Source organism: Sarcophilus harrisii, chromosome 3, assembly GCF_902635505.1.
Source record: "Sarcophilus harrisii chromosome 3, mSarHar1.11, whole genome shotgun sequence".
In the NCBI taxonomy this organism is placed as follows: Eukaryota; Metazoa; Chordata; class Mammalia; order Dasyuromorphia; family Dasyuridae; genus Sarcophilus; species Sarcophilus harrisii.
Window position 1 is genome coordinate 505,906,710 of NC_045428.1, and position 19,293 is coordinate 505,926,002.

At 35.0% G+C, this 19,293-nt stretch overlaps 1 long non-coding RNA gene across 1 annotated transcript in view; it reads right to left on the bottom strand.

The window, feature by feature from the left end:
• LOC116422633 overlaps positions 1-19,293 on the bottom strand; it is an 879,518-nt gene that overhangs the window by 372,047 nt on the left and 488,178 nt on the right. The gene's annotated exons all lie outside the window — the stretch shown is intronic.

Below are 19,293 nucleotides of genomic sequence, written 5' to 3' on the forward strand. Positions count from 1 at the left end.
CCATTAATGGAAGATTTCAAACAAGGACTAGATGAAAACTTATTGGGGAAGTTATAGAAGAGATTCTTTTGAGGTCTAAACTGGACAAGTGACAACTTTTTATTTTCTCAACTGTAAAATGGCGATCACAACAGTACCTATCTCATAGAATTACTGTAAAAATCAAATGTGATAATATTTATAAATCAGTTAGCACAATAGTTGTTGGGACATAGTAGGTATTAAGTAAATGTTTATTTCCTTCTTTTTTCCATTTCTAAATTTCTGAGATACTGACATTCTGTACTGGCATTGGTCAAAACAATTCTAAACTTCATATTTGGGAATTGCTTTCAGGAATTAAAACACCTTATTTTGAATGTTATGAGTGGGGATATCAATCAAATTTTCCACTTTAAAAAGTACATTTGATTTGTGGAAATGTCAAAAAAAAAAATAGGTCTGGATTGGCAGGGAGGTAGTGTAGTAGATGAAGTGACAGTCCTAGTACTAGGAAGACTCATATGTCTGAGTTCAATTCCAGCTTCGTAATTTACTGGCTGGGTGACCTTGGGCAAGTTTCTTAACCTTGTTTGCTTCAGTTTCCTCATCTGTGAAATGAGCAGGAGAAGAAAATAGCAAACCACTCAAATATCTCTGCTAAGAAAACTCCAAACTGGGTCATGAAGAGTTGGACACAACTGAAAAAAAAATGATTGTATCACAAATGAAACAGAGATTTCATTCAAATCCTGGCTTTGTCACCTATTATCTATGTACTCTTGTGAGTCACATGACATCTGGAGGCTCAATTTTCTCTATTACAAAATCAAGAAGTAAGCTCAATTATTTCTCATGGTGTTGCCAACCCTAAACCTATCTTTGTTATCATAAATCCAGTTCTTGAAAAAGTCATACTGACTTTTTAGGATGACTAGTCTCTTTTCTAAACAGTTCATTCATGGTCATTTCAATAATACATTTATAACTGATCCAGGACTCAATCTTATATTTATATATGTTAAAAATCTAAGTTTGTTGATGACTTTTCTGCAAATCCATGTTTATGCCTTCAATTCCTCCCTTATTTGAATTATTTATCTTTGTCATCAAAAGTTCATTCCTGTGAGCATTCCCTCTTTCTTGAGTTGACTTCTCTGGTAGTCATAGATTGTATATCCCACCTATACTTTCTATGAAGCCTTTGAAATTTGTTCATTTCAAATTTAGCATTCATCTCAGATTATTCTTGGATTTCTTCCCCTTAAGAGCAAATTCTAAAATGGAATATTCATTTCCCTAAAAAAAATTGCATCATTTCTATCCCAGTATCTTTATTGGTGAAAAAAAAAAATGGGTCTCTAATAGTCTAATAGCAGTTCTCCTGTTTGGCTCTTCTACTCTTTGGAGGATGAAATTAGACATCGTTGGCTTTTTTGCCTTTTTACCCAGAGATCTTCAATAATTACAGAGATAATTGAATTTCCCTATCACTACTCTATCATGCCAGGTTGGTGAAATTTTTACAAAATTCTTCATCAATTTTTTTTTCCTATTCAAGTACTCTATAGTATACCCTGATGACAATTTTTTCTTCTATTGCTACCTCTGCTGATTTTTAACCAAATTCAGTCCACCATTTTTCCTTTTTACATCTTATTTCTTGATGACCTCAAATGGGTATATGTTCTCAATATATAATGATACTCTGCTTCTCCCTCCTTCTATCACTATCTTACTTGTCATGCCCATTAAGAATAAGCTGTATCTTTCCAAAACTATATTTTAGTTATCCAAGTCTCAGTGGATGAGACTGCTTCAGATGGGATCAGTTTTTTGTTGTCTGTATTTCGTGAGTTTATGTGAGACATTTAAAGTCAAAATTTTTGTTTCTGTTTCTTAGATTTTGCCTTGTAAAATTTTTGGTTTCTCCACAGCTACTCTCAGAAATATGGAAATGAAATCAAATGGATGACTGTTGTAGCAATATTCTATCTCCCCATTCCATTTAAGTGAAGGATATACATTGTACAGAGCACAATGCTGCCACAAGGCAGCCTGGGTTGAAATCTCAAATGCTTAATTGTGATGACTGCGTATTTTAAAATCAGCTGGAGTCAGGAATTCAGGTTAAGGGAAAATCTTCAGTCTTTATTCTCAGTAGAGGTGAAGAAGGATCAGAGGTGAAGGGGGATCAGAGGTGAAGGGGGGGGGTTCATGATCGCAATGTGTGCAGCTGAGTCAAGAAGCCAGCCAGACCAGAAACCAGCCAGCCTTCTCTCCCCGCCTCTCTTCCTGCCCCTCTGCCTCCACCCACCAAAATTGTTATTTCCTATACAACACATCAGGACTTGCACAAGGAGTGGGTGGGGGTATTCTTTCTCCAAGCATATATATTAATAGAGTATAGTCCAATTACTATTTAGCCTCATGTGCTTGGGACCTCAGTGCATCAACTGGAGCTTCAGCCCATTACACTTAATAGCTGCGTCACCTGGACAGATCACTTAGTCTCTGTCTTCCTGTTACCTCAACTATAAAAAAATCAACACTAATAGCACCTACCTCCTACTGTAGTTCTGAAGATTAAGGAAAAAAAAATATGTTAAGTGCTTAGAATGGTGACACATATAGGTACTTAATAATGCTTTTTTCCTTTCTCTTTTAACTTTAAAGTTCTTTTGCTTAGATAGGCAAGACCTCAGACAAAATTTATTTTTACCATTATTTATCAATTGCCCTGTATCCCTGGACATGAGCCCATCATTCCTAGTTCTAAGTCCATGATCTAGAAATCAAAATTCTATTATCAGACATGATCTTCCTTATGAGATATTCACTTCCAAAGTTTGCTTTTCTTTTTGATGGAGAGCAGTACATTTCTAAAGTCTTAAGTTTCTGTCCATTACTTTTTAGTCCTTGGCAAATCCCCCTCCTGAATTGACCAGAGGATTAGGAGAGGCTAAAGAGAAAAGTATTAAAAGTACAAACACTCAGGAATCCATGTGTCTGGAGTAGCCTCCCCTGTGATTAGTCACTTGGCTCATGTTGCCTGTGTATACTGTTAGAGGATGTTTTCAATGTCATCCTAACTGTGTCTCTTCCACTTACAGGGGATCCAGCTGTGGATGCTACCGATTTTCCCTCACTAGCTACCCTGGGGGTCAAAATAAGAAGAGGTTCAAACTTGTTTGGAAGAAGAGGACTTGTGGCTTCCTGTGGTTTTCTCACTGATTGCAGACTTAATCAAAGGTGGTACCTGGGAGGGAGCCAGAAATAGTGAGAGATGAGTGAGACATGTTAAAAAAATTAGACATTATATAGGGTCTCTCTTGGCTTGGGCAGATATCTAAACAGTCTAGTACAGTGGCTCCTAGTCACAACCTAAAGAGGATGCTCACCAAAGAAAAAGATGAATTTAACTGAACAATATAACTGAACAATTCTTCATGTTTAATTGTAAGAACCAGCAAAATGGGGGAACCCAATAATAATAATGATAATTGTTATAATGATGATGGTGGTGATGGTGATGATGATGAAAGTTACCCACATTTATGGATACAAAGTATTTACACACATTATTTCATTTGATCCTCACAATAAGTCTGAGTCCTAAGTAGTTCAAGTATCATTATCTCCATTGAATGGAGAAGAGGTTATATAATTGCCTGGTGTCACAGCTAATTAGTGGTCAAGGTAGAACTTACACCCAGATTTTAGAACTACTCAGAGTTCGAGTTCCTACTACATGTTTAAGACAAAGCTAGGTCTTGAAGTAGATACAAAATAACAACAATCCTAATAACAACAATAATAGTTATCCCCATTGGTCACATTCATAAAGATCTTTATGATTTATAAAAGAAGTGTGTGACAAAATCACTTAAAGCCACTGAGTACAACATCCCCTCATTTTACAGTTGAATATTTTAAGATATAGAGAGCTTAAGAGACTGGAATTGTGCAAGAAGTACTATTCCCATTTTATAGATGAAGAAACTAGGACTGAAAGAGGGAAAAGGGCTTTAGCTCATCATGTGACCTTAAGTACTCCCTGGAAAGAACACTGGGTTTGGGATCAGAAAAAAACTTCATTTGAATTCCAATTGCTTAAAGTCCATTTGATCTGGGACAATCTGTTTATCTTTCTTATAATTAGACTTCTTATTTAGAATATGTGAATAGTAAAGCTTATACTGTCTACCTGTAGAGCTTACAGTATTTTGCAGGCATTAAAGTGTTACAGAAATGAAGTTTTATGTTAGTATTATTAGAGACATAAAATTAATTAACACTCTGAGAACATATGCAGCTCAAATGAGGGATAGAGATATTAAATATTTTAGGAGCTCAGGTAAGAGAGATCTCCTTAGAATGATTTAGAATCCCTTAACTTCCCTGGTCCTCAGTTTCCTCACCTCAAGTCAAGTGAATTGTTGACTTGACAGTTTCTCTAGCCCTCAGTTTCCTTATCTGTAAAATAAAAATGTTGGACTAGTGGTCCTCCCGGGTCCCTTTGAGTTGAATATCTCTGATGGAGAAAGCAACGGAGGCTCCTAGAGAGGTTAAATAATTTGCTTAATGTGACAGCTAATAAGTAGCCAATCCAGGCTCTTAGAACTATTTGAGTAATCCTATAACTTGGCCAGAGGAGGGTCCATGGAGAAAGTGGGGAATTATTTTTTACACTGATATATGGGAAAGATTTGTTTTGTCAAATAAGAAAGAGAGATCACTATTTTGAAGAATCCAGATGAGCAAATATACAAAGGTGAGAATATGGGCGTCATGTTCTCTGCTATTAAGAAGAAAATTTCTGGTGAAGAACAGCAGGAGGAGCAGCTTGAGGGTGAAGAAGAGCCAGATTATGGAAGGATTCAAATGCTAGCATTAGAAATTGAATTTTAGTCTGGGGGAAATATCTCTGGAAGGTTAGGGAATAGAGAAGGGACAGGATGAGTAAAGTATCAGAAGATCACAGATTGAGCAAGAAAGATAGGACAGAGATAGCAGAAGAAAAGAATGAACATAGGGAGGTCACCTAATACTGTAGTTGTTCAAGTATGTGATGATGAGAGCCTGCATTTGACATTCATTTCCTCTCTGAAGGATGGTGAAAGAATGCATTTTTTGGGGAAAGAATACTTTCCTTTATCTTTCGTCTGACCTCAGAGATAAAGTTAGCTCTTGAGGGAGTATCCATAGCACAAAATTATCCTTTCTCTAGAATTCTGCCGGAGATGTTTCCTACCAGCTCAACATATTTAGAGGGCTGATATCTGCTCCCCACTTCTCACCAAACAGTAAAAATATTGAGTCTTAGAAATCACAGGATCATATGGTTTGAGAGTTGGGAGGGATCTCAAGGTCCATTTTGTTCAATCCAAACATGAAAGGATTCCTCATTGTAACATATTGGATAAATGATCATCTTGTTTGTTTGAAGGCCTACAAAAAGTGGAGACTTGCTATCCTCAAGGAAGCACATTCTACTTTGAAAGTTTTAATCATTTGGATGTTTTTTCTTGACATCAACACTATATTTGATCCCTTTGTTCCTTTGTCTACCTCCTGGGGTCAAATAGAATAAATCTTTCCCCCCTCCATAAGATGGTCCTTCAAATACTTGTGGCTTCCATATCTCCCCCACCCTCATTCCCACTCCACTCCTGATATGATCATGCCCATTTCCTCCATCTTATCCTTATGTGCTATGGAATAGAGACCCTTCACTGTCCTGGTTATCTTCTTAAGATCACTCTTTAGCTCAATAATTTTCAAACTTTTTGGTTTCATGACCCTTCTAAAGACTTTAAAATGATTAAGAACCCAAAAGAGCTTTGGCTTATGTGAGTTATATCTATTAATATTTAGTACATTGGATATTAAAACTGATATTTTAAAAAATATGTATAAATATAATTAAAATAAAATAATTAACTTATTATATATTAACACAAATAACATTTGAATGAAATTGTCTATGTTTTCCAAAACAAAAAAAGTGTGAAAAGCACGGCATTGTTTTATGTATTTGTGTAAATGTCTGGCCTAATAGAAGACAGATGGCTTCTCATATCTGCTTCAGCATTCAATCTGTTGCAACATCTTGTTTCAGTTGAAATATGTGAACTGAACTTGGCCTTATAAAGGTATGAATTTGGAAGAGGGAGAAACATTTTAATAGACAAATAATGTCTCAGAATAGTTATGAATAGAGTTTTGACTTTGAATGATTCCATGAGAGTGTCTTATGGACTGCCATGAGGCTACAAACCATACTTTGAGAACCATTTTTGTAGCTTATAGAGGTCCTTCTTCAAGCTGAGACAATAATGAGTCTATCACCTTCCTCTTTCAGGAAGACATCTCTCTCAATGGAGAATTAGTTGTGTTGGTTGTGATATCACACTGATGAATCATATCGGATTCATAGCTTACTCAGATCTGTTTTAGTACAATTGTTGTGTAACCATGTCTCGCTCCATCTTATATGTCTGAAATGGATAATTTTGTGCCCACTTGTAAGATTTAATATTTATGTCTATTGAATTACACTTAATTAGATTCAGTCCAGTGGTGATCTTGACTCTATCATCTGGTGCATTAGCTTTGTATTATCTGAAAACTGATCAGTCCAGCATCTATGCCTTTGCCCAAGTTACTGATAAAATGGTAAGTAGCACAAGACTCTCTATAACTTTCCTAGGAATTGGAGTTAAGCTTGGTGACATGTATTTTATACTCACTATTCTTTTCTTTTCCTGGGAAAACATTTTGCCTTCTCTAATCCTATCATATCTTTCTTATTTTCCTTAATTTTCTCTAAAATTTTAAAGCTGTAAGGAACCTTAGAAGAGAATTAGAATTAGAAGAACCATTAGAATCAAGAATTTAAGGAAAGAATATAGAATGCTATTGCTAGAAGGTATCACAATTTATAATGTTAAAGCTGCAAAGGATTATAGGCCATGTAACATCAGACTTCAGTGCACATTGGGACTTGAAGGAACCTTCGCAATAATGCCATCCAATTGCCTTTGTAGAAATAGTCAGAGGATCAACTAATTTAACTAAGGTCACCAGCTGTGAGATACCAGAACTGCAATTAATTTATTGGTATTTATTGGAGATGAAGTAGAGCTAATTTGAACCAGCACTTGAGAATCAATTATTAAATTTTCAATGTGTGGGGTATTTATATCTCAGAAATTGGCAAATACTATAAATCAGGATTTAACTTACTGTTTTTGATTGCCTAGACTTAAGAAAATGATGATAAAAATTTTAATAATACAAAATTAATCAAAAAGTGTCTATAACCAGAAATCTGCTTGTTAAACATTTTCCAATTCACTTTTGGATTTGATTATTTCTAAGGTCCCAGTCACAACAGACAGTCCATAATTCTCTGAACTCCAATTTCCTGATTCCAAATCTAAGTAAATTTTTGTTTTGTTGTTTGATTTCTTTTAACCCCCCTCCCCCATCATACAACTCAATGTCAGGGCCATCTGTTATCAAATTATTTACAAAAGCTTGAAATGCTTCTTTAACACTTTATCTTGATTATGCAGGTTACCTCCATCCATAGTCAAAAAATGTTGTTCTGACCTTGTCTTTTCCCAGATTGTGTTTATGTGGAACAATACCAGAGAGGTTAGCATCTTGACCTACTGAAAAGACTGTTATCCCCAAAGTCTCTACAGACAACTAGACTTTAAATTCCAAATCACAAAATTCAGTTTGAAAAATTATTAAGCCACTACTGTTTTCAAGAGAATGTATGAAATGCAAAAAAGGGCATAATTTTTATTAAGAAGTTTCTCCATTAGTTTAGGGGGAAAATACATATTCAAATAAATTTAGTAGAAGGAAGTATATGATAGGGACAAAATAGAGACCCAGAAAAGTGCTTTAAAAATCAATGGAAAGAAAGATAATTTTCAGTTCAGAAGAGACATGGAAATTAGGGAAAGATTAATAGAAAATATAATGATTGACTAGGAGCATGTATGAAGGGAAGGATCTCATTAGGCAACAAAATAACGGGGAAAGAAGAGGGGACAAAGCATGAAAATGGAAGGTGACAAAATGAAAATAGAAGTCTTCTAGCATTCTGGATTTCTTGAAATGAAGATCACATGAAAGTCATGTCTAAAAAGATGGGTTGAGAGATTGTGGAGGATTTAAAATGCTAAGGTAAGTGGATTCTATTTAATTCAGCCGGCCATGATTACTTATTGAAAATTTGTAAGTAGAAGGGTGATGTAATCAAAACAATAGAATTCTGGAGTTTGGACTCCACATTAGGCATTATTTGGTTCTGGCTCTTGACTGGGATGAATATGTTATATTAAGTCCCTGACAGGAAATCAGGCAGACTCTGCTCTCAAACTTCTAAAGATGGAGAGTAAGCTTTAATTTAAAAAGTAAGAGGGAACCAACCAGACTCTGAGACCCCCCTTTCCCAAAGTGCTGTGAATTGTTTTGCTCATGGTATTTTGAAATGATCAGATGTAAAGTAATATTACATCGGGACCAATCATCATTATTCCAGGCCTGCAAGAAGGTGACATTTACACATTTGGAAGTGAAGAAAATAGAGGCAGAAGGCTGGATTCACCAGGGACGCCAAGTACCTGAAAGTTGATGGTAAACATGTTATGTATTTCCTGTTTTTAATGAAATTCTACTGATAAATTAAAATTTTCCATTAAGTATGCAAATAGGAATGTTCTAGGCAATGAAGATGATACCTTTGTATACATATAATTGTGAATTTAAAATCACTCACAGAGGTCAAATGACTTGCCCAGGATTACAAATAGTAAGAAATAGAGTCATGTCTCACAACCAATTTTTTGTTCTAATTTTAGTTGACAGTTCTTTGTATCTCACCATTCATTTTTCTATCTGTATATGTTCCAATATACATATATGTATATATATATATATGTATATATATATATATACATATAAGTATAAATAATGTGGGTCTGTGTGTATAGATATATACATAAACACATATCCCTATCCATCCCTCGACCCACATCCCCCACATTTCTCCAAAACAAATAATTCATTGTACTTCAGTTCTCCTAATGTATAGCAAGCATTCCCTGAAGGGAGAGAGCCTCTTCTAATCTATTATTTCCAGTGAATTCTAGCCATACTTCCCTTTATTCTTTATTCTCAGGTCATCTTCTCATCAGTCCTATTTTCCCTTCTTCTTTCTACTCTTCTCCTCCCCAGATCAGTTCTGAACTTATTGATCAAATCAAGTCTGCTATTATTCTTGGAAGGGTTGTGTTATTCTACCCCTCTATGGCTTCCCTGATGATTCCATTAACTTTCTGGACCACAGTGCTCTTCTCTGCCATCCACTCCCCTAAGTATATTGTTTCCCCCATCAGCAGTACAACTCCTAGTCAGTAAGACCTGACTTTTATGTATTTGTTACCAGCATTCAGTTCACTTAGTACACTTAGTAACTTAATACAATTGCTTCATCATTCATTCATCCATCCATCCATCCATAAATTGATTCATAAAATGAAGATAATAATACCTTTTACTTCCCAGGACTATTATAGGGATTAAATAAAATAATATTTGTAAAGCACTTTGTAAATTCTAAAAGCACTGATTATTATATCATTATAATTATATTATACACTGATGATATATTATTGTATAATACATAATACTTATCTTTTGTAATTATTAATAATTTATTATTCATTAAATCAAACTATATTCAATTTCTTGCTGAATCCTCAGGTTACAAAGTTAGTTGCTTTACTCAAGCATTTTACAATATAATTAAATGAGAACATAAATAACATATAAAAGAAAATTGAGCAAGAACTCCAAAGGGAAAGAGGAAGATGCTAAAGTCTTTGTTTGAAATAAACTTTTTGGCCTTTGATATAGTGACAAGCCTACATTGATAAAAAATTATATATTTAAATTTCAATAAGAATTTTTCAGTTTTATCATGGGGTAAAGGTTTAAATAACATAATGTTCATATGACACAACAGATAGTTTAAAACTACTCAATGTAATCTCCCCAAATAGAAGTAAACAGAATAACTCACATTTTTATAGTATATTAGTGTTTGGAAATTTCCTGATAACAATTCTGTGAAGTGGAAATGAGTATTTATTCCTGTTCTCTGGCTGAGGATGATAAATAGCTGTAGTGACTTATATAAAGGTCTACAACAACCAAATGGCAGAGCTAGGTAGCTATGAAATCTAGACTTTTGGACTCTAAATCCAGTGTTCAGGCCACTTCGATATGTTATCCCTGTTTCATTCTCCCTTTTCTTCACCAGATACCTAAAGTAGACCATGACTAGTTAGAGAGCTCAATCTGGAGTCAAAGATGGTTTCAGTGTTATGTCATTTGACTTCTCTCACATATAAAATAGGATAAAATAATAAATATTTTTGTAGGGATAAAACAAGGTGATATTTTTAAAGTACATAGCAAAGTATCTGGCAAATTGTAAACTAAATGATTTTTCATCCTTCCCTCCCTCCCTCTCTCACTTTTTCATTCCTCCTTTACTCTCTCTTTTCCTTCCTTTATTCCTCCCTCTCTCCCTCTCTCTTTCTTTCTCCTTCTTCCTCTTTCCCTTCCTCCTTTCCTTCCTTCCTCCCTTCTGTCCTTCCATCTTCCTTCCCTTTCCCTCCCTTCCTTCCTTCCTTCCTTCCTTCCTTCCTTCCTTCCTTCCTTCCTTCCTTCCTTCCTTCCTTCCCTCCTTCCTTCCTTCCTTCCTTCCTCCTTTTCTCCCTTCATTTTTCCTTCCTTCTTTCTTTTCACCATTCCTTTTTTCTTTTGTTTTCAAATTCTAATGTAATCCTAATCCCCTGCTTCCATGAAGCTTTCCCTGATTTTTCCGTTCTAGAATGATTCACTCCTTTCTAAACTTTTGTTGCTGATTGTTGAGTTCGTGCCATGACTCCATGTTACATTGCATGCTAATTGTTTTCACTCTGCTATAATGACTTCCCTTATTTCCCACACAACATTGAGCATAGGGCTGAGAGCATCACAGGTGCTCAATGAAGACTTGCTTGTTGATGCTAATTAAGGATTTTTCTAATTGAATTTCCCTGTTATAGGCATTGACCTATATATGGTCTTTATTTACAATGAGAACAAGAATTAGAATTTTTTAGAGTAGAGAGGAAAGGTGTTGGGATTGGGGATGATAGCTATCTTCAAATATACAGACAGGAAGTGTGTAAGAGGAACATGTTTTATTCTGACTGGCACAAGAAGGTGAAATGAGGAGCAGTGGGTAGAAGTGGCAGAGAGAGAAAGTTAAACTCCATTTAAGGGGGGGGGGGGGAATAGTGATACCAATCTTATAAGCAATGAAAGCTTTCCCATAATACAATAGATTTCTTTGTCAAAAATTTCTGTGACTGGAAATATGCAAGATAATCATTTTTAAGGTAAGTTGTATAGAGAATTCCATTTTTTGTTATGGAATAAATGAAATAGCATGTCTGGTCCTTTCCAAATTGGGTTAGTAGTTCATAGGGGAAACACACACATACCCTTTACATTTTTTAACAGTATTTTTATAGGAATCCAGGGAAGGCAGATAAATTTAGAGATGAAGAAACAGACCCAATCATAGCATCATCAGCACCATCATTATGATAATAATAATAGTTGACATTTATATAATGCCTTCATGTTTGCCAAAGCCCTTGCAACAACTCCATGAGGTAGGTATTATAATCATCTCCAATAATAGCTCATCTTTTTGATATCCTGTGACACTCTCCAGAGCATTTTCCTCACAATAAGCAGTACAAAGGGGGTAGTACAAATATTTTGATTTCTATTTTACAGATGTGGAAACTAAGGCACAGAGACATTAAAGGACTTGGTCAGGATCACACAACTGGTAAGTATCTGAGACATGATTCAACCCCTTTTCTTAGTGACCCCAGTCTAATACTCCACTCACTATATGATGTTTGGGGACATAATCAAGGTAAACTATCTGGAAGGTAGAAGCCAAATGTTTTTTATTGCATTTTTTCTGCACCTGACTTGAATATATCTTCCTTCTTGCTATCATACAATATTTCACAAATATTCTTGCTGTTCAATTATTTTCAGTTCTGTTTATCACAACATTTGGGGTTTTCTTGGCAAAGAGCCTAGAGAAGTTTGTCATTCTAGCTCATTTGACAGCTGAGGAAACTGAGGCAAACAGGGTAGAGTGACTTGCTCAGACTCACAAGCCTATTAAGTGTTGGAGGACAGATTTGTACTCAGGAAGATGAATCTTCCTAACTCCAGGCCTAATGATCTAGCCACTGTGCCATCTAGCTACTCTACACATAATGACATATATTCTCCCATCCCCAAACGAAAAGTATCTGAAAATACATGTATTTCTAGTTTTTTCTTGGCTTGTAAACAGAGAAGGTCAGCATTTCTATTACTCCATATTCCATAAAATTATACAGTTCCACTGAATCTAAAATAATGTTATATACTAAATAAATAACCAAGGACTTCCATTTTTTCCATTATTCACAAGGGAAAAAAGGCCATGTTTTAGTGGAAGACTGAGGTAGCAAACTCTTACTAGCTCAGTAATCTTTGTGCTTGTCCCAGCATCTGTCCCATGTAATTTGATTCTGTTAAATTAACATATATTTTTGAAAACATAATTACATTTGTAACTAGCTGTTGTAGTTGGTGGTATTGGACACTGAGACCTGGAAATTAGGGGAACAGAAGCTTGGATAAGTTTTCAGATAATATTTTTGGTCAGTACTCTCTAGTTCAAAGGGCCTGAGGCTAGGAGTCACTAAGTTCAGTTTTACCATTAGCATTCACTCTATCTCTTTGGGAACTAGTTTTCTTAAATGCCAAATCTGTATTCAATTCAATGAAACAAAAATTTATTAAATGCTCATTACCCCCATAGAATACTATGTAAGACAGCTAACTGGTGAAGTGGATAGAGCAGCTGGGCCTGGAGTTCCAATTCTGAATTCAAATTTTATCTTAAACAGTAGCTGTATGACTCCAGGAAAATTACCACCTGTGCTTGCTTTAGTTTTTTCTTTCATAAAATGGGGATAATAATAGCACCTATGGGCATCTAGGTAGAGCAGTGGATGGAGTGTCAGCCTTAGAATCAGAAAAACTCGTTTCCCAAGTTCAAATCCAGCCTCAGACATTTACTATGTAATTCAAGTCATTTAACCCTGTCTGCCTCAGTTTCCTAATTTGTAAAATGAGTTGGGGAAGGCAATGGTCAACTACTCTTGCATCTTTGCTAGGAATATTACAAATGGGGTCACAAAGAGTTGGATATGATTGAAACAATTGAAGAACAAGCACATCATTTTGAGGATAAAATAAATAATATTTGTAAAATGTTTTGCAAACCTTAAAATGTTAAGATTGAAGAAAGAATTTCTAGGAATAAGGAAAAATGTGGCAAAGATGGTGGGGTGGGGTAGAAAACACAGAACATGTACAAAGGAAGACTATAGAGTTTATGATGGTGAAGAGGATTATATAAGGTTAGAAAAGTAGCATGGTAATAGATCATGAAGACACTTGAATGTTAATCATTGAAAGTTTGAAAATTATTCAGTAGATAATAGAGAACCCCGAAGATTTTTCAAAGGAAAGTGATATAAGGAGAGGCAATGTGGCCATAGTGGTGGAAGGAATGCATCACTAGGAATTCCTCATATTAATTAAGTAATAGGGCTCCTTTCCCTCCTTTTGCCCTCCCAAAACTAATATAAGAATAATCTATATATAAGAAATATTAGTGTGTCAGTTAGAAGTATGTCAGTGAAGAGAACACTTGAGACACTCAGAACACTCAGAACAATCAGCAAGATCTGTATTCAAATCTGGCCTCATACACTTTTTAGTTATTTCAGACAAGACACTTTACCTCTGTTTGCCTCAGTTTCCTTAACTGTAAAATGGAAATAAAAATGTCACTTACCTTGCAAAGTGGTTTTTTGAGGATCAAATGAGATAGTATATGTAAAGAACTTATCACAGTACCTAGCACAGGATAGGTTTATATAAAATCTTATTCCTTTCCTCTTTTCTGTAATTAAAATAAAAAAAAAAAGATGGATACAAGAAGGAAAAGGGGACACCTTAGGAAAACACATAAGGAAATTGTAGTGATCCTCTCGGCAGATGATAATAAGATGTGACAGTATCACCTGTGACAGTGAGAATAGAGAGTAGAGGTGCTAGAGAGGTTATAAAAGTACTATCAATAGGACTTGGTAATTGGAGGATAAATATCCATACTAATCTCCCAAAGTAGTGGGAAGCATGAAATGAGGTAGACAATGACAGAGCAGATTATTATGGTGGAAAGAGTCCTGGTATTGAGTCAAAATATAAGGCTTTGCATTCTGATTATGATTCCCCAGGAGTGTCATTGTGATCAAATGACTTTATCTTTCCACTACTCATTTTGCTCATCTTTAAATTAGAGGGGTGGAAAAGGTGTTCCATATGTCCTTTCTAACTCAAAATTCTGTGTGAAAATGCAGAACAAAGTGCTGGACAAATGGCATAAATGACTACAAGCAATTTTTGACTAAAGGTATTGGGTTTATAGAGTTTATACTTAAGGCAGCCAATTAGATATACCTAGGAGATTAGTGATGATGCTTTTATCAGATAGCACATATGCCTTCACTTTCCTGGTTTCCTCAAGAAATCCCCAAGGCTTTACTTCTCCTATAAAAGATCCACTTATGATGAAGATCTTTGCTAAATTCTTTTCAGGATTAAACCCAGTATGAGATTACTCTCTCTCCTTCCTCATAGTATCTTCCCTTTAATGGTGCTTTTCTCCTTACTCTACCCAAGTCTGGTTAGTCTGCTAAACTCTTCCATGGATCTAACTTGTCAGTCAATGGCATACCCAGGCCTCCTTCAATGGAATTTGGAAGAATCCCTTTCCTTGATAATTGTGTGTTCTCCCAATTCTTTCATATTAGCACTAATCTATTTTATCTCTATTTTTTAAGCAATAAAAATGTTTAGATAGATATTTCTATTTATTTTGTCTGTAACCCCTTCTCCTAAATAAAACTACCTTTTGGCAAAGAGAATGGCAAAACAAACAAACAAACAAACAAATAAAAACCCCCACAAACCTAGGAAATAGGTGGTATTATTATTAGCATCATTTTATAAATGAGGAAATTAAGGCAAATAAGTTATTTGTCCAAAGTCATACAGCTAGTAAATGAATGAAGCTAAATTTGAACTCATATCTTCCTGACTCTGGATCTAGTGCTCCATCTTTGAGAAGCTCACAATTTAACAATTTGAGGAGCTCACAATTTAACAGGAGAGATAACATGTAAATAACTGATACTTAGATAATATAGAGTAGATGGCTAGATATCTAAGTTACTTATAAGGTAAATGCAGAGTGCTCTTAAAGAAATAGGAACTAACTGTTTGGGAGGTGGGTGTGGGTAGTATTATATATAGAGAGCTTCTACAGAAGTTATTTGAGCTGAGTCTAACAGAAAACTAAGATAGACACAAGTAAGAGATAAAGAGGCAGACCATTCCAGACAAGGGAAATGATCATAATGAAGACATGGGGAGGGTGGGAAGGGGGAGGGTGATAAAGTGTTTTGTTCAAGCAACACTATGTCAGCCAGTGTGTTAAAGTTTGTGATCTGGAAGAGAATCCAAAAAAGAGGTAGAGAAACAACAGTCATATATGTAGAAGGAAAACCAGGAGAGAGTATTTTTCTAAAAACCTATAGAGACCATCAAAAAAAAAAAAAAAAGTGATTAACTCTGTCAAAAGTTGTAGAAAAGTCAGGGAGAATGAGAACTGAGGAAAGGCCACTGGATTTGGCAAGAGATCAATTGTAACTTTGAAAAAAAAAGAAGTTTCTGTGAAATGTCAAGATTAAAAGCCAGATTATAAGGAATTAAGAAGAGAGTGAGAGGAGAGAATGTGGAGGAACCTATAGCGATAACTTCTTAAGGACTTTAGCTGAAAAAGATATAAAAGAAATAGGACTATGATTAGCAGGGATGGAAAGAAAAAAATGAAAAAAAATTAACATAGAGGTTATATAAGAATATTTGTATTTGGTAGGAAATGAACCAGTAGGAAGGAAAAGATTGATAATAAATGAAAGAGAGGATGACAAGAAAGAAGTCTATTGGAGGGGAACATCTGAACAAGTAGAAGGAGTTAGTCTTACTAAGAAATGAAACCATATCTTCATGTGAAACAGGGGCAAAAGAGAAGAAAATGGTAGATGTCTGATAAGAGGTAAGGGGGGGGGGAAGTGAGTGCACAGTGAATGGCTTCAATTTTATATGTAAAATATGTAGCAAAGTTCTCAACTGAGAGAATGGGAGGAGAGAGAAGTTTGAGGAAGGAAAAATTTTATAAGAGAAGCTATGGAGAATGGAAGAGTGAGTTGATAGGGGAAGTCTAATAGGATTGTCTAGCAACAGTGAGAGTCCAGGTAAAGTTATATAATGTATATCTGTAGTGGCCCTAGTCAGAATGGTTGTATGATTTTTCTCCACCTTTGTTCAGTAGTACATATGTCCAAGCAAAGGCAACAAATGGTAGGAGGGATCCAAAACTGAGACTCAAATATGCATAATTGGTGACATAAGGGGCTTAAGGGATTCAAGATAGTATAGGTCACTGTAGAATTGAATTGTTTTTCCAAAGAGTCAAAACTGGAAGAAGAATAGAAAGTGGCTAATGCAGGGGAAAAGAACTTGGAGAAAATTGAGGGATCAAGAGATTTGAGGTCACCATGAAGATAGAGATGGTTGACATAAGAGAAATTATAGTTATAGTTAATCTTTGATTATTTAAAAAGTTTCAACTGAATGATGAAGTTTGAAGTCAGATTACAGATGAAGTCTGAAGAAACTGAATGAAAAAGATGGCAAACTAGATATTTTCTCAAGTCCCAACTAATTCTCATTTACCAGTCAAAAGAAAAATTATGCACTAGAAATAGAATTTTTTCCACAGTGGCTTTTTCCATAGGTAAAGAAAACAATAAATATAAGAAATTATAAGACTTTTGAATTAACAATGGAGACTTACAATTATTAAGACAGCACTCAGACTCTCCCCTTAGTCTCTGCAGTGGTTCAGGGCCCAAAAAAGAACTCGTGTCTCATGCCAAGATCCACATAGAGACTTCTTTCTTGTTGTAGAATCTCTGCTTGGACTCCTTACTCTGTCTATTTACTAACTTCTGGAAACAAACAAGAGACTGACTTTTTCCACCAAAAAGGGGTGACAGGATTAGAATTCCTTCCACCTATGCCAAATCCTAGAAAAAGCAAGGCTGCAGAGATTCTGTCCAAAATATCTACCCTGCTCTCTCCCAACTTTGTAAAAGGAGGGAGAAACTAATTTATCCTGGCCAAGAAGGAAAGAAAGAGCCAAGGATAGTACTGTAACAGAAGGTCAGTTTATGTAACTGTATTAGGCCTAAAGAAAAAAGACTGAAATTCACATTATACTAATGTTGTTTCCTAAGAAGCTATTTAGGATCATGAAAAGTAAATTCTGAAACAAAGAGATAGTAAAACTACTTTTTAATCCACTATACTGGTATGCCTGGGTTGGAAGGAGTTGAGAAAAACAAAAACAGACAAAAAATGAAAGACAAGGAAATTTTGCTCCACTCCATCTCAATTCTGAATTTAAAAAAATCAAATTTTTATGCAAAGGAATATATAGATCATCTGTGGGATGGGTGGGGGATGGAGAGACTAAGGAGAGGGAAGCTCTACTCTTCAAACTCCAAGATATATTGTTATTAAATTGGACAATTCCAATATCAAATAACAAATTCTGTAAAAGGTTTTGAATATAATGGAAATGAAATTAAAATATTTCAAGAACTATTCTATACTCATTAGATATTATAGAATGGAATGGAATAATATATTGTGAATTGCAAAGAAGCTCAAAAATTATCCCCAGATAAGATTTTTCAAATCAAAGCCTAATTGTTCCCCAAAAGAGAATTGTTCAATATATGAACAAATAGTTTTTTAAAAGAATTGTAAACTATTAGGAAGCAAATGAAAATTTATTCAGTGAAACACCAATCAAACTTCCAAGAAATGCTTTTAGAGAGCTAGGGAAAAAAAATAACAAAGTTCATCTGGAAGAACAAAAGAATTTCAAAGGAATTAATGAAAAAAAATGCAAATGAAGATGATCTAGCTGTACCAGACCTAAAACTATATTATAAAGCAGTAGTCATCAAAACCATTTGGTACTGACTAAGACAAAATAGTAGATCAGTGGAATAGGTTGGGGTCATAAGACACAACAGTCAATGACTATAGTAACTAGTGTTTGACAAACCTAAAGACTCCAATTTTGGGGCTAAGAACTCACTATTTGACAAAAATGCTGGGGAAGTTGGAAATCAATATGACAGAAACTAGGCATTGATTTATACCTAATGTCCTATACCAAGATAAGGTCAAAATGGGTTCATGATTTAGATATAAAAAGTGATACTATAGGCAAATTAGAAGAACAAAAGATAGTCTACCTCTCAGATCTGTGGGGAAGGAAAGAATTTGTGACAAAAGAAGAACTAGAGTACATTATGAAATGCAAAATGAATAATTTTGATTATATTAAATTAAAAAGTTTTTATACAAATAAAACCAATGCAGACAAGATTAGAAAGGGAGCAATAAACTGAGGGAAATTTTTAAATACAAGGGTTCTGATAAAGATCTCATTTCTAACATATATAGACAATTGATTCAAATTTATAAGAATTCCAGTCATTCTCCAATTGATAAATGGTCAAAGATATGAACAGACAATCTTCAGATGAAGAAATTAAAACCATTTCTAGTCATATGAAAGAGTGCTCCCAATCACTATTGATCAGAGAAATGCAAATTAAGACAACTCTGAGGTACTACTATACACCTATCAAATTCATTAGAATGATAGGAAAAGATAATGACAAATGTTGGAAGGTATATGGAAAAACTAGGACACTGATGTATTGTTGGTGGAGTTGTGAACAGATTCAACCATTCTGGAGAGCAATTTAGAACTATACCCAAAGAGCTATCAAACTGTGCATACCTATTGTTTCAGCAGTGTCTCTACTGGCTCTGTATCTCAAAGAGATCATAAAGGAGGGAAAGGGACCCACATATGCAAAAATGTTTGTGGCAGCCCTTTTTGTGGTGGCAAGAAACTGACTGGATGCTCATCAATTGGAA